This window comes from Pan paniscus, chromosome 7 (genome assembly GCF_029289425.2).
Source record: "Pan paniscus chromosome 7, NHGRI_mPanPan1-v2.0_pri, whole genome shotgun sequence".
Classification (NCBI taxonomy): Eukaryota; Metazoa; Chordata; class Mammalia; order Primates; family Hominidae; genus Pan; species Pan paniscus.
In genome coordinates, this window is record NC_073256.2 from 29,675,303 (window position 1) to 29,690,617 (window position 15,315).

The 15,315-nt window shown below is 40.8% G+C and overlaps 1 pseudogene; it reads right to left on the bottom strand.

The window, feature by feature from the left end:
- Positions 1-7,916: 7,916 nt before the first annotated feature.
- Positions 7,917-13,489, bottom strand: LOC134731042 (beta-defensin 108B-like; annotated as a pseudogene).
- Positions 13,490-15,315: the final 1,826 nt, after the last annotated feature.

Here is a 15,315-nt window from a genome sequence, read left to right on the forward strand (position 1 = left end):
CACAAAAAATAGCTAAATTGGACTTCATTTAAGTTAAAAACTTGAGTGTATTAAAGGATACTACCAAGGAAGGGGAAAAACCCCACTGAATATGAGAAAAATATTTGAAAATTGGATTAATATCCAGAATATATAAAGAACTACTACAAATCAGCAGCAGCAACAACGACAATAAAACACAAATGATCTAAGAAATGATCAAAAGATTTGAATAGTTTTTTGAAAAAGATATTTAAGTGGGCTATAAGCACATGAAAGGGAAATGAAAATCAAAACCACAATGAGATACCATTTGATATCGAGTGGAATAACTATCATCAAGAAAGATGGAAAATAACAAGTGTTGTGGAAAATGTGGAGAAATTGGATTCTCATACATTTCTGATGGAAACATAAAATGGTGGAGGTAGTTTGAAAAACAGGTTGGCAGTTCTTAAAGAATTAAAAATAGAGTTCCCATATAACCCAGCAATTCCACTCTTAGGTATATACTTAAGAAAATAGTTTCTACCTAAGAATTGAAAAATTCTCAATGAATTCTCATAGCAGCATTATTCATAATAGTAAAAAAACCTGAAATAACCCAAATGCCCATCAGCTGATAAATATATAAACACAATGTGGTATATTTATATAACACAGTATTATTTATTGATAGAAGGAATGAAATAGCTATATATCCTACAACTTGGATGACCTTGAAAAATTATGGTAAGTTATGGAAGGCAGACACAAATGGGTATATATTTTATAATTCCAGTTATGTAATGTCCAGAATAGTCAAATCTATAAAGATAGAAAACAAATTAGTAGTTTCTGGGGATTAGAGAAGGAGTTTCTTTTTGGGGTGATGGAAAGGTTTTGGAATTAAATAGTGGTGATGGCTGCACAACATTGTAAATATACTAACATCTATTAAATTAAACAAATCAAAATGGTTGAAATAGTGAATATTTTGTTGTGTGAATATTATCTTAATAAAAATTGTTTTGACAAATACGATGTTTTGGAGTGTCCCTTTTTCTTTTTTTTCTTAGAAGAGTTGGATATAATTACAATTGTTTAAATTTCTGAAATGTGGTTGAAAATATAAGTTAAGTGCCCTCTTTTTTGGGAGGTTATTGATTACAGAATTAGTTGCTTTATTAATTCAGGAAAACATTCTTATTTTCTGTTTCATCTTGAGTTAATTTTGTCAAGTTTCTTTAATGTTTTTGCATATTTGAAGATGCTTCCTTTTTTCCTGTTACTTTTATTTGTGCATTTTATTTTCTTTGTAATTCATACTGCAAAGACTGAGATGTTTCTGTTTTCTATTATTATTTTCTTCTGAGATCAGATGAGATCAGGAGTGTTCATGATGGTATTGCCAAAGACTCACCATTATTATTTTCTAATATTAGCATTTATGACTCTGAATTTCCTCTTTAATAATATACCAATGGAATCCAAAAAGTTTTAATAAGTAATATTTTAATTTCAATATATTTATTTTTTCACTAAGTTTTTTTCTTTAATTAACTGGGTTTTAGAACAGTTTCTTATAATTTCATATCAGTGGGATAAATGAACACTTTCTGTAGAGTGTCAGTTATTTGACTTTTGTTAAGATTTGGCATGTAGAACAAATCGTTATATGGTCAATATTTGTGCATATTCAATATGTCCTATTAAAATTGTATTCGGTAGTTGTTGAATGAAGTTCTTTGTAATTATTCCCTTCACAAAAATAGTAAATTTTTATTAACATCCAATGTATTATTGATGTTTAAAGTCTTCTTTTTCTTTGAATGACTAAGAAAAATAAGTTATAATCTCCCTCTACAGTTTGGAATTTTTTCATTTTTCCTTGTAGGTTGCTCAATTTTTGTTTTATAAATTTGATGCTATGTTATTGAAGTGCACATATTTTGATGTATATATTTTTCTGGTACCACACTGTTTTGGTGACTATGATCTTATAGCATACTTTGAAATCAGGTAGTGTGATGCCTCCAGATTTGTTCTTTTTGCTTAGTCTTGCTTTGGATATGTGGGCTCTTTTTTGGTTCCATATGAATTTTAGAATTGTTTTTACTAACTCTGAAGAATGATGGTGGTGTTTTGATGACTCCATGGGGGTCATCCACTTTGTAGGATATATAGCTATTTCATTCCTTGTATCAATAAATAATACTGTATTATATAAATATACCACAATGTGTTTATATATTTATCAGCTGATGGGCATTTGGGTTATTTCAGCTTTTTTACTATTATGAATAATGCTGCTATAAGAATTCACTGAGAATTTTTCAACTCTTACGTACAAACTTTTTTCTTAAGTATATACCTAAGAGTGGAATTGCTGGGTTATATGGTAACTCTATTTTTAATTCTTTGAGAACTGCCAACCTGTTTTTCAAACTGCTTCCACCATTTTGGTGGTTTAAGGCTCTATTTTTTGTGCTGATGGGCCTCCTGCTGGGAGATGGCGCTTTCCAGAAAGCATCCGCTATAGTAGTGTTGAGAGATGACAACATGCTAGCAGCCCTCGCTTGCTCTCAGCGCCTCCTTGGCCTCGGCGTCCACTCTAGTTGCACTCGAGGAGCCCTTCAGCCCGCCACTGCACTGTGGGGGCCCCTCTCTGGGGCTGGTCAAGGCCGGAGCCGGCTCCCTCTGCTCGAAGGGTGTGGAGGGAGAGGCCCTGGTGGGAGCCGGGGCTGTGTGTGGCCCTTGTGGGCTGGCGCGGGTTCTGGGTGGGCGCGGGCTCAGTGGGCCCCACACTTGGGGCGGATGGCCGGTGCCTGCTGGGCTTGACCGGGGGATGAGCTCTCTCTAGGCTTCTGGAGTGCAGGGGCTGGGTGCTGCAAAGTCCTGTCTGGCGAGTGCCATCAAGAGGTGAAGCCGGCTGGGCTTCTGGGCCCGCTGGGGACTTGGAGAACTTTTCTGTCTAGCTAAATGATTGTAAACGCACCAATCAGCACTCTGTGTCTAGCTAAAACTTTGTAAATGCACCAATCAGCGCTCTGGGTCTAGCTAATCCGGTGGGGGACTTGAAGAACGTTTGTGTCCAGCTAAAGGATTTTAAATTCACCAGTCAGCACTCTGTGTCTAGCTAAAGGTTTGTAAATGCACCAGTCGGCACTCTGTCAAAACGGACCAATCAGCTGTCTGTAAAATGGACCAATCAGCAGGATGTGGATGGGGCGGGGGGCAAACAAGGGAATAAAAGCAGGCCACCGGAGGCCACAGCTCAACAGGCTTGGGTCCCCTTCCATGCTGTGGGAAGTTTGTTCTTTCGCTTTTTGCAACATAGCTTGCTGCTGCTCACTCTTTGGGTCCCTGCCGCCTTTAAGAGCTGTAACACTCACTGCGAAGGTCTGCAGCTTCACTTCTGAAGCCAGCCAGACCACGAACCCACTGGGAGGAATAAGCAACTCTGGACACACCATCTTTAAGAATTGTTAACACTCACCAGGAGGGTCTGCGGCTTCATTCTTAAACTCAGCGAGACCAAGAACCCACCAATTCCGGACACTGTGGAGAGGGACCAGTGGTGGGCAGGGCTCCAGAACTCCAAAGATCGTATGTTCTTTGTCTTCTGCTACCAGGGTGGATATGGAAGGACCATCAGGTGGGGGTGGGGCTAGGCGTGCCCGAGCTCAGACTCTCCTTGGGTGGGTCTTGCTTTCGCTGCTGTGGGGGATGGAGTTCAGATTCCCATGTTAGTGGAATTGTGTACCTAGAAGGATTATGGCTGCCTCTGCTGAGTCATGCAGGTTGTCAGGGAAGTGGGGGAAAGCTAGCTTCCACGCACACCGAAAGGCTGGTCTCACTCCCACAATGCCCCTTGTGATAGCCCGGAGTCTGTTTCCAGGCCGAAGGCTAATCTGGCTTGAAAACTTACCTGAGGCTTTCTGCCTCCCGACTGACAAAGAAATGGGCTTCAGTTCTCACCCCGCCTGTGAAGTCTGCAAGCCGGATTCACGCCCTCCCCCGAGTTCTGGCCAGGAGGCTTCCAGCCCCATTTAATTTTTTACAAAGTTCAGCTAGAGAAGTCCTTCTCCCTGTGAAGTTTTACCCCCTGCTCCTCTGGCCACCCTCCTGATGGATGCCTGTGGTGTCAGGCAGGAATGGGCTACTTGGGGATCCAGCGGCCTTCCAGTGCCTTTGTGCTACTTCCTTTACTCCTGTATGTTGCTCAGCTTGGCTCTCTAACTTGGCTCAGCTCCAGGTAAAGTCACGAACTTCTCCCACAAACAGACTTTCAGCTTCTCCAGTGGGGGTGTGTGTTCATGAGACGAGGGTCTCCCTTTCCCATTTCCGTGGTTAGGGGACTTAAAGTATTTGGGGTGTCTCCCAGGTCCTGCAAGAGCAGTCTGCTTCCTTCGGAGGGTCTGTGGGTCCTGTCAGGATTGCTGATCTGTTCTTGCAGTCCATCTGGAGCTAAAATTCACAATGCAAGCCTCCGCATGCTGCTCTGTCCAGAGCTGCCATCTAGTTCTGCCTCCTGTCTGTCATAATCCCTCATGACCCTTGAGCTTTTTTTTTCATATGATTGTCGGCAGCATGTATGTCTTCTTTTGAGAAGTGTCTGTTCATGTCTTTGCCTACTTTTTAAAGGTTTTATTTTTTTGTAAATTTGTTTAAGTTCCTTATAGATGCTGTATATTGGATCTTTGTCGAATGCATAGCTTGCAAAAATTTTCTCCCATTCTGCAGGTTGTCTTTTTGCTCTGTTAATAGTTTCTTTTGCTGCCCAGAAGCTCTTTAGTTTAATTACATCCCATTCGTCAATTTTTGCTTTTGTCACAATTGCTTTTGGTGTCATTGTTATAAAATCTTCGCTCATGCCTATGTCCTGAATGGTATTGCCTAGGTTGTCTTCCAGGGTTTTTATAGTTTTGTGTTTCACACTTAAGTCTTTAATCCATTTAATCCTGCATATTAAGACCGATCTTTATGGTTAGAAATTCTTTCATCTTCTTAATCTAGTCTATTGTTGAGGTTCTCAAATTGTATTATTTATTTTATTTATTGAATTATTCCATTTCAGCTGTTAAATTCCTTTTCACTCATTTTATGGATTTGTTTGATTGAAATCTGTTGCTGGAGAATTATTGGTTTTCCTTCAGAGATGCTATGTTTCCTTGCTCTTTAATGTTTCTTATGCCCTTACAATGATATTTGAATATCTGGTAAAACAGTTGCTTCTTCTAATTTTATAGATTGGCATTGGTAGTAAAAGACTGACTTCTGTAGCTGTATCTATACTGTTGAATCAGCAAGACACTTTGCCTTTAGTTCTGGGTTGGTTCAGTAGTTTAGACTTCTATGATTTCTTCAGCTATAATCAGCATCACTGATGTCTGTGAGCTCCTCAGTGTCTTAGCCTTCATTGTTAATGGAGGCTGTGGTGAGATTTTGCTGGGGAAAGACAAGCCAGGCAGTTTGGTCCTTGGGCACCAGTTGCATTGGTCTTTGAACTTGTGGGTGATGAACGTGGGCACTAGTGGTTGAAGTTTCAGGCAGGCCATCCTTGGGCCTTCAGGTGGCTTTTTTTTTTTTTTTTTGAGATGGAGTTTCACTCTTGTTGCCCAGGCTGGTGTACAATGGCGTGATCTCAGCTCACTGCAACCTCCGCCTCCCAGGTTCAAGCAATTCTCCTGCCTCAGCCTCCCGAGTAGCTGGGATTACAGGCATGCACCTCCATGCCCGGCTAATTTTGTATTATTGTTATTATTATTATTATTATTATTATTTTTTAGTAGAGATGGAGTTTCTCCATGTTGGTCAGGCTGGTCTTGAACTCCCGACCTCACGTGATCTGCCCCCTTCAGCCTTCCAAAATGCTGGGATTACAGGCATGAGTCAGGTGGCTTTCTCAAGTGCCAGCAGTGACAGTGGTGAGCTAGGTAGATAGGCATGCCCTCAAGACCCTGAGAGGCATGTGTAGCATCAGCAATTGCAGTAGTCATAGCAGGTCAACTCTTGCGACCCCAGATGGCATGTGCAGACACCAACAGTCGTGGCAACATGATGGACAGAGTAGTCCTCAGGCTTTCACCTTGTGCAAATATGTGGGCACTGGTGGCAGCGGTGATGGCAGGCTGGGAAGTCCTATCCTTAGGCTCTCAGGAGACACACAGGTACTTGATGGTGATAGACATGGTGGATTAATCCCCAGGCTCCCAGACAATGTGCACAGGCACCACCAGGCTAGGTGGGCTCATACTCAGGTCACAAGAAGGCATGCACAGGTGCCAATGACAGAGAGCAGTGTGGGTTGATCCCCAGCCTCCTGGACAACGAGCTTGGGTAGTGGTAGCGACAGCAATGGGTGGGATGGGCCTGTGCTCTGGCCCTGGAATAGTGCCCAGGAAGGCAAGTCCCCAGGTCCCCTGAGGATGCCTGCAGGTGTGCAGTGGCCCTGCTCCTGGGGGTCAGGATTGCTGTCAGTGTCAGTGGTCCTGTGAAGGTGACTCTCCACTTGTGAAGAGTGCCTGCTTCAGCTCCCTTTGTTCTGGGGGCAGCCTCTCTAGTGAATGGCACTGCCAGTTCCCTGGAGTGTAGGACACTGTGTAGGCTAGAGTGATGGGGACCAAGCTACACTGGTGAGTTCAGCTGGTATTGTGACTCTGCAGGCCTCTGGATGGACATGAGGGAATGTCACGGGGGGTCCAGAAATGTGGAGATGCAGGGGCTGTTGGGCCCCAGGGAAGGATGTAGTCTGTTGGGGGCTGGGGTCTCAAATTGGCACTGTGCCACAGCTGCCTGTGTCTGGGGGTGGGTGCAGACGATCCAGTGCCAACTCCTTCTCTGGGACAATGACCATCACATAGACTCCAGGCAGCTCCCTATAGTAGTCTCAGGGCCTGCGAGGGCTGAGAGACTGTCCCTTGGCTAGGATTGCAGTGTCCACAGTGGGAATATGGACCACTAGGGCTCTCTTTTTTACCTTTTCACCACCCTGGAGAGGCTGTCCTGGCTTTAAGTTGATTCTGGCTGGGCTGCTGCTTCATTTTCCTTTCCTTCCATACCTCAGAGGTTCCTCGTCACTTTGCTGCTGAATTCTAGTGCCCTCTTTCATGCCCTCTTCAAGGTATGATTATCTACTTGCTGGTCTGGTCTTTCTTTCGGAGGACACAGTGCCTGGTACCTCTAGTCAGCCATCTTGAAGGCCACCTCCTAGCAATGAGAGGATAATATTCTATGTGACGGCTTTAATATACGTGTCCAAACTGCTTCTTTTCTAGGGAAGCACTTACTCTAAGAAATAAATGTTATATAGTGCAAAAATATATTAAAGGGTCAGTTGGTGATGTAGTTTCAAGAGTGACACTGAGGAAAACTTGGCACTTCCACAGGGTTGAGTTGGTTGGAATATATCTCAATCTGTGAGATTTTGAACCCAATGTTTTGAACTTTTTGAGATTTCGAGTAGTCCATGTGACATAACTTAACATTGTTTCTTGCCCAAATCAGTCATAGTGAAAAATAAAATCCAGCTAATATACTTTGAAATATCTTAATTCTATACTCTTTCAATGACCAAGGGGAGGCCCCCCACTACTTTACACAGAAAAGAAAACTCTATGAATCAGAATCTCATCACACAAAGCCACTAAAATTGTGTCTAAATGGAGCAAAATTGTGACAGGTGGTAAAAGCACTCAGTGGCTGTTGTAGGCAGAATAATGTCCCCTCTGTCTCCCACCAAAGCTATCCACGTTCTAACTCCTGGGTCCTGTGAATGTGCCACCTTGTAAGGCAAAGGGGAATTGAGGTTTCATGTGAAATTAAGGCTGTTAATCAGCTGACCTTACAATAGGGAGATTATCTTAGATTTTCCAGGTGGGCCCAATGTAATCATGAGTCCTAAAAAATGGAAGAGTGGGGAGAAGATGAATTCAGAATGATGGAATGTGAGGACTCAACGCTCCTTTGCTGGCTTTGAAAATGGATGGAGGAAGCTATGGTGCCCAGGAGTAACCTGCCATTGCTGGGATAAAGGTGCAGGAAGAAAACTGCAGAGCTTCCAGAAGAAAGCTCAGCCCTGCTGACACCTTGATGTTGGCCCACTGAGATCCATCTGAAACCTGCAGCCTGTAGAGCTGTCAGATAATGCATTTGTGTTGCTTTAAGCCACTAAGTTTGTTGTAATTTGTGATAGCAGCCATAGGAAGCCCATGCAGTGTTTTAAAAGATGGAAGAAAATGCTGAATGATTATGCCCAGAGAAAGGTGGTAACTAAAGGAATTCCCTGAATCTTGGCCAGACATACATGTACAGACCCAGGGAATTGCCTTTGAAAAGAGTGCTGAACAAATTGCCTTTAATCTGAGTGCACCTCTTTTTATAATTTAGATTTCTGGTGAAGTCTGGCTGACGTGATTGTGCATTTTTCCCATGTGCTGCACCTTTATCAGGGAGAGACAGACCCCTGCAAGGCTGCATGGAATAGGATGGTGCATTTTCCCAGTAAAAAAGGGGAGTGGTCTTCCCACACGCAGGGTGAAGGGTTACAGTGTGAAACAAAAGCAATAGGTATGGTTGAAAGTTCCCCCACCCTGCTGTAGGTCATTTTCAACTAAGAGGTCATCCAGATGGGATAGAAGGATACTGGAAACCAAACAGTAATCAAGTCATAACACGTAATATAAACTTATTTTTTTCTTTCTTTCTTTTTTTTTTTTTTTTGAGACAGTGTCTTGCTCTGTCGCCCAGGCTGGAGTGCAGTGTCAGGATCTCGGCTCACTGCAGCCTCCACCTCATGGGTTCAAGAGATTCTGCTTCAGCCTCCTGAGTAGCTGGGATTACAGGTGCCCGCCACCATGCCTGGCTAAATTTTTGTATTTTTAAAAGAGACAGGGTTTCACCATGTTGGCCAGAATGGTCTTGATCTCCTGACCTCATGATCCACCCACCTTGGCCTTCCAAAGTGCTAGGATTGCAGGCATGAGTCACCGCACCCAGCCAGTAATATAAACTTTTAAAAGAGGTTTTGTGCTGGTTGGTTTTGGTTTATTCTTTTTTGAGGATTCAGTAAAAATCCCTGTGAGGAAAATGGAGAGAGGGAAAGGGAGACAGGGAGACAGGGAGAGGGAGAGAGAAAAAAGAGAACCTAAAACCTCCAGAAAACAACAGGCTTCAGTCCTTTTTGGGTGTAGTGCTCTCAATTCTTGGTTGATGCCCCAGAGGCAGACAGCAGGGTCAGCTATTTAAACATCTCCTAACATGGATTTCTGTTTCGAGGCAAAAGTCCCGACAGGAGCCATTTGGACATTCACAGATCTCCTTGAATTTGCCCCTGGCTACATGCAGAAGAGGGTTATTGTAACCATTCATCAGTCTTTCTTTACTTTGTATTGAATTACATGGATGTAGGGGGCAGTGCCTGAAAATAATCTCGTGCGGATTTGCGTGTGTGTGTGTGTGTGTGTGTGTGTGTGTGTGTGTGTTATTTGATTTCTTAAACACTTAAAAATCTGCTGTCACACAAAAATTTGGATTTTTTGGTGTTCTTGAAAAATCTGAGAATATTGGGTGCACCTACATGACAAAAGGCTGGAGGTGAGTAGCCCGCTCCCCTTTACAAGTTCTAGAGCATGCAAGTTTCAGTTTATTTCTCCCTTATTATCTTCTAACACTGATGGGATATTTCAGCCTTTTTAAAAAATTTATTGTCTTCTACTATGGATTTTCCTGGAGTGAAAGAGAAGAAAATCTCTTTTGGCTTATCTCTTTTTATTTCTACACACACACACACACACACACACACTCTATATGATAGATTATAATAGATGTATCTTTCATAAGTAGAACTGAAATATAGACCTAAAAGATAATATACTTTAATTGTTAGAGAGGATATTTTTCCTGTGGAAGGGAACAATATTCCTATGTGTTTAATACACAAATATATCTGTGCCAGTACTTGGTACACCCTGAGACTTCACTCACTACTTATATCTCTGGCACTGGTCTTTGAGGTTGCAATTTTTCTCTAGAAACCATGGCATATATTAAGAGTGAAACATTCAAGGCCTTCTTAGGCTCAAAAACTATACTTGTTGAAAACATTGAATAGTATTTCATTTATGTCCGAAGATATCACTGCTCTGGGAATAGGCTGCACACACTGAGGTATTTAGTTTGAAAAGTGTTTTAATTCTGAGCAGTCTTTGTATGTAACACAGAGCACCTTTTCCATGACAACTTCTTGGCAATAAGGGAGGTATAAAAACCAGCCCTTTTTTTTTTTCTATTCTGGAACACAAAAGCCAATTCTAGAATAGCTTTCAATCAGTACAGCAATTTTTATAAACATTCAATAAATGCCTATTTAATTGAACTGAAATCCAAATGTATTAGATTCCATTTAACTTTTCAATGGTCACAAAGCAGTTAGTGGATTGATGTGAAGACCAAATATATGTAATATCATATTTATATCTGTAATGCAAATTGGGAAATAAAGGTCATGCTTTTCTGAAGACAATGGTAATTGTAAATGTTGACCACTTGGTAGAAACAAGCTGAAATCTGAGTTTTTTGATCCCTGAGCTTTCCATCTCTTCCTTTTATCTGTAAGTAGTCAGCTACTACGTATAGTAGTACCCAAGCCCACTGGCTTTCTGCTAAAATTGGCCCTTTGCAGCTGGAAGAGTCATAAGAGATTAGTATAGTGTAGAGGGTGAACCACTGACCTGTCTTGTGATATGTGATAAATCACTCTTGAACATCCCTCTGTGGTAGTACTTCTTGCCTTCTACTACGGGTGGTGTTTTCCCATCTGACCTCAATTCTTTATAATGAATTTCTTGAGGGCAGGAATCATATCTTGTGCTCCTCTGTATGTATATTCCAGAATCTGATTAAAGTCTTGGCTTATAATAGCTATTCAGTAAATGATTGTGGAATAATTGATTAAAATACAGCTATTTTCTAACTTGCAATGTGTTTGTGCGGAAATTTGTTGTTACTCTGAGTTCACAGGTCTTTGAATCATGTGTACTATTTTACTATACCTGAGTCTATTGAGCATTACATTTTCAAACCACTTTTCGAGAAACTTAATACAGAACTACCATTTGACCCAGTAATCTCACTACTGGGTGTATATCCAAAGGAAAATAAATCAGTCTTGTAAAAAGACCTAAATTTGTATGTTCATCACAGTGGTATTCACAGTAGCAAAGATATGGAATCAAACTAGGTGTTCATCAACAGTGGATTGAATAAAGAAAATCTATTACATATATGTCATGGAATACTATGCAGCCATAAAAAGAACAAAATTGTGTCCTTTTCAGTAGCATGGATGCAGCTGGAGGTCTTTATTCTAAGCAAATTAGCTCAGGAACAGGAAGCCAAATACCACATATTCTCAGTTATAAGTGGGAGCTGAGCAATGAGTGAATATGGACATAAAAATGGGAACAAGAGAGATTGGGTCTTACCAGGAGGGGAGGGAGAGGGAGTAGTCTGAATAGCTACCCTTTGGGTACACCCTACCTGCATGACAGAGTTATTCATACCCCAAACCTCAATATCACACAATATACCCATGTAACAAATCTGCACATGCACTCCCTGAATCTAAAATAAAGGTTGAAATTATTTTAAAAAATTGAAATTACAAAGGGCTTTTAAAAATTATGGTGTACCATTGTTCAATTGCAAGAATTCAAGTAACATTAAGGATTTTAAAAATCTTTTGTTTTCATTTGTTCTTTGCTTGTAAACCCTGTGTATTGCATATTGTGGACACTATGTCTTTTCCAGCTATTTGCTTTAGGAACAAAAGCTAGAGTTACAATGAACATCATAGGCTGTCTTGTCTAGTCACTTACCTTAAAGATGAGGAAATAAGCTGATGGAAAGGAAGAAACATGCTCAAGATCACCCAGTGATCGAGGGAGGCAGATGATAGGGACAACACTAAGGCTTGGTATTCTGAGCCTCATTCCATTTTCCACTCTTGCCCTCTCTCTGTGTCCTCCTCTCCTCTCTAGCCTTCTACAAAAAGTTTGCAGTTCTGCTTCAATGTCTACCTAAGGACATCCAGAGGAGATGCCACCTCTCATTAGGCTGCATTCTTTAGCACCATCCTGTGTTTTCTTCTCCAGTCTTGTTGCATCCCATTTTTGACTGTGAGTCATGCTTCTGCCTGTGCTGTTCTATCCAATTAGTTGCTTCTATTTTGATTGAGTGACAGTGAAAACAACAAAAAAAATTGTTTATCCAAATTTGGAATTTTTAAACCTTGATTAAAAGCATTGATTTCTTGGGGTTATATATGTAAGACACATATTTTAAAATATTTTTAACTGATTAAAAAATCAAACCCATGTATTTAGCCAGGATGACTATTTAACAAGTACTAGTGAGACAGAACTTCAGTAATGCCACAAGGGTAATAATCTTATAAGTCAGTCCCCGATGTTGTGTGCTACCAAGTTAATATAATTGGATATGGTATCTCCTTTTTTCAGCCTTTAGGAAGTCACAGAGAGGAACAGCACAACAGAACTCCAGAGTGGGATGTATGGGAAAGCCAGGATACTAAAATAAAGCATTGACGCTGACATTTACCCCACCGTTGGGAAAGGCATTTCGGTTTCCAGGGCCTTAATTTTTTTCTCTATAAAACAGCAGAAATAGAGGCAATAAGTTGCTTATTCATCCTTGAATACACATGTTCAGGAGTTCCAGAAAATTTTTGGATCTACTTTTGGTGTCTGGTAATCACCTTGGGCCAATCCAAGAAGTCCTATACACACTTCTCCAAAGCATGTCTGTGCAAGGGGCCTTATACCTGTGATTAATGTTCACATGCTGAATGCAGTAGGCTATGCTCTGGTGTGGGGTCATCCCTGGTTCCTGTGTTTAAATTCTACATTACAAGACTAGATGCTGAGAAGGAAGAGGGACAGCCAGGGATGGAGATGGAGCCTTAAGGGTAAAAGTCAAGCCCCAGGGACCAACAGTATTGGGGAGCAATAGGTTAAAGATTTCATAGATTATAATAATATTTTCAAAGAGACTTCTTCCACCAATCCCTTCTGTCTGAGCCAACCACAGCTTTGGCATAGCTCTTATGCCAGTTCTTAGGATAACTAACTTTTGCCGAAAGAAACTAGAGGAGCTTTGGAGACCAAGATTTAGTAGAATAATGCCTGATTTTTAATTTTTGAGGCTAGTAAACTTGCCTAATTTGGAGATGGAATAAGAGGGTTTCAAAGACTTGAAACACCATTGACTTCATTTAACTGAGTTGCTATGGAGAATTAACGAATTAGATGGCTGCAGGCCTCTCAGCCAATGAGTCTTCCAGATTTCCTATTAGACCCCCTTTTCTGGTCATAGGTGATGGTGATTTCTCTTTGAGTCTTGAATCCCTGTAAGGTGTTACGCACTCTACTCTTACCAAGTTTATTTTGTTACCTGGTAGAACTTGGCTCATAAAGAAGAAAATGGTGAAGAGGAGGACAGCAATCCTCATGGCTGAAGAAAGAAGAAAGTTTGGCTTCATTTCCAGGAGGCAGAGAAAACTTCCGTCTGTGGCTCTCTAGCACCAGTGGAATGTCTCTGTTTGGGTAATAAGAGTCTTTCTGTACCTCCTTAGGCATATTCATAGATAGAGGTGTTCTATGCATGCAAAATTGCTTTTATGGGAAGACTGAGAGTCCTTTTTTTATTGGACAGCCAGTTCATTAGAATGATGTGGGTGCACAGTTTTGGCCAGAAAACCTTGTTAAATGGGGACATAAGCTACAAACATTTTGGCAAAAGATGAAAGTTTATGAAGAAACAACCATTTATATTGTTACAATAAATTAGACTGTGTTGAGAAATCAGTTGGTTTCATTAATGACCAGACATTTTGTTAGTGAACACTTCCCAGACTTTACTAGCCCTAAGAATTAATCACCCCACTTGCTCCTGGTCTGAAACTCCAAAGTGCTTTGTCTATGTTACAGTACTTACTGCCTTGTATGTTAGATTAGTGAATGTATATTTGCCTCATCCACTAACGTATGAGCTTCTTGCTTGCTGGGACAAGGCTATATTCCTCAGAACTGAGGAGGGAGTTGAATCATGTGGCTATTTATTCTCAAATCCTCTTCACCAAGTGGAACAAAACAACAGCGAAAGACCACCGCGCATGGAAGCAGGAGGTCTGGATTTGGATTCTAGATCTCTAGATCTATTACTAACTGGAGGTATGGATGTAGTCAGGAAAATTGTCTTCCTTAGGTGCTTCCTTGATAGCACCTATAAAGGTCGAGATCTGTTGGATCTAGATCAGGGGATTCTCAATCATTACTATGCAGAAAATCAACTGGGAGAGTTCCTTTGCAATACAGATGCTTAGTTCCATCTCATGATACTTTTATTTTTTTTTAAATTGGTCAAGTATTTTTCATTAAATAATGTAAACTTTCTTAGTCTACATCTAATAAAACTCCCACCAGCATACAAATACATTGAATGATATTAGCAGCAGAATCTTTAAATAAAGTAACCATACACAACTATTAGGCCACTTTTTTTCATTGCTTAGTATTTCATGCTATTTGTCATCATTGTCATCATAATCAGCCTCATCCTACATTGTTGAACACCCATCATGGACCATATGGCATAAACATTTTTCCTACTCATAAAGGAGCATATGTTCTCTATATGTATATAAAATTAATGTCTGAACAAAGTGGCTTAAACAAGGCAGAAGTTTGTTTCTCCCTCACTTAAATCTATAGTTCTACCTACCATGGCTAGTACAGATACCTGCCAAATTCATTAGGGACACAGGCCCCTTCCAGCTCTCTGTTCTGCTATACTTTAGAAGAGGCTCTAGTTTGGCTGCTAAATCCCCACCTATCATTTTTGAATTCCAGGCAGCAGGAAGGAAGAAAGCCAAGAGAGAAAAACAAGGAACATCTACCCCTCCTTTTAAATTTTTTAAGCAACCCCCTCTTGTTTTTTTTTAACAGACTTTGTTGAGCTATGATTACATTTAAAAAGCTGTACATATTTAAGGTGTACATCTCAGTGAGCTCGGGGATAAGTATACACCATGAACACATCACTACCATCAAGATTATAAACATATCCTTCACCTCCCTAAGTCCCCCTGCTTTATTATTATTATTATTTTTTTTTGGTAAGAAATTTTTGTAAGAATACAAAATCTACCCTTTTAGCACATTTTAAGTATGTAATACAGTATTCTTAGCTGTAAGCACTATGCTGTAAACGAGACCTCCAGAACTTACTTATGCGGTATATCTGAAACTTTGTACTCTAACCACATCTACCCATTTC